The sequence below is a fragment of the Dipodomys ordii genome, unplaced genomic scaffold, assembly GCF_000151885.1.
Source record: "Dipodomys ordii isolate 6190 unplaced genomic scaffold, Dord_2.0 Scaffold89, whole genome shotgun sequence".
In the NCBI taxonomy this organism is placed as follows: Eukaryota; Metazoa; Chordata; class Mammalia; order Rodentia; family Heteromyidae; genus Dipodomys; species Dipodomys ordii.
The window spans coordinates 6,128,057-6,129,510 of NW_012267305.1; positions in this window are offsets into that span (position 1 = coordinate 6,128,057).

Below are 1,454 nucleotides of genomic sequence, written 5' to 3' on the forward strand. Positions count from 1 at the left end.
AATAATTTTTTTTGGGGGGGTCCGGTTGTGGGACCTGAACTCTGGGCCTGGGCGCTGTCCCGCAGCTCTTCAGCTCAAGGCTAGCGCTCTACCACTCGAGCCACAGGGCCACTTCTGGCTTTTTTTTCTGCTTATGTGGTGCTGAGGAATCGAACCCAGGGCCTCGGGCATGCAAGGCAAGCGCTCTACCACTGAGCCACCTTCCCAGCCCCTCAAAAATAAAATTTTATAACAGAATAAAATTTTATACCACTAATTGTGGTAAAATGAAATGTTTAAGTTCCAGTAGAACATTTCGTAACGTTTTAAGCAAATATAAGAGAAAATTTAGTTTTCCTGGTATACCTTTCTAAAAATATTCTAGAATACAAAAGTGTTTTTTATAAAATATTGAAAAATGTAATTTAAAAAGAAAAGAATGTAGTAATTCATTAAAAATCCAAGAAAGCCGGGCACTAGTGGCTCACGCCTGTAATCCTAGCTACTCAGGAGGATGAGATCTGAGGTTTGTGGTTCAAAGCCAGCCCGTGCGAGAAAGTCTGTGAGACTCTTATCTCCAATAAACAACTAGAAACCTTGAAGTGGTCCTGTGGTTCAAGGGGTAGAGCACTTGCCTTGAGCTGAAGAGCACAGGGACAGCACCCAAGCCCAGAGTTCAAGCCCCACAACCGACCAAAAAAAATTGCAAGAAAAGACACTTATTAATGAATGCTAATTCATCCAATGATAATTGTAGTCTGTATGTGTATATGCGTACATGTATGGTATAGAAGATAAAATAAAGTATCCATGGAAAGTGGGCTAAATGTGAAATTCAGACATCACAGGATGAAAATAATTATAAACATCTGATTATATAATGGTTAATACAGTGGACCATAATAGTACTTAATACTCCAAAAAAGCAGCGATTCTTTCCATATTACATCTGAAAAAATATGAATTGAAATTAAAGAGTGTCTCAATTGATTTATGGCTTCATTAAAACACACTTAAAGTCATAGTTTGTATTTAGGTACTTGACATCAAATTTTATCTACAGTTGTGTTGTCATAAAATCCCCATGGAAAACATTATTCTTATGGTCCATAATTTACCATAAAAATATATCACAATAACTTTATTAATTCATTTATTTTAAATGAGTATTGGTTTCTATTTTATTTATATTAATATTAATTTCCAATTATATTTATGGAAGTGCATTTAGCAAATTAGAACATATGGATGACATTTAGTAACATAAAGGTTTTAGTAACATAATATTGCATATTACTCAGATAATGTGATGTTAAGAAAATGAACCCTTAGATATGTATTTTAATGTTTTTTTCTTTCATGCATGTGTTTCTAACGTATTTATAAGATTATTTCTTTGTTGCTTTGTATGTCCCTCCCCCACAGTATAACCCCTGCTTTCACTATATTTGATGTCAGTATAACTTGTGGAGGAG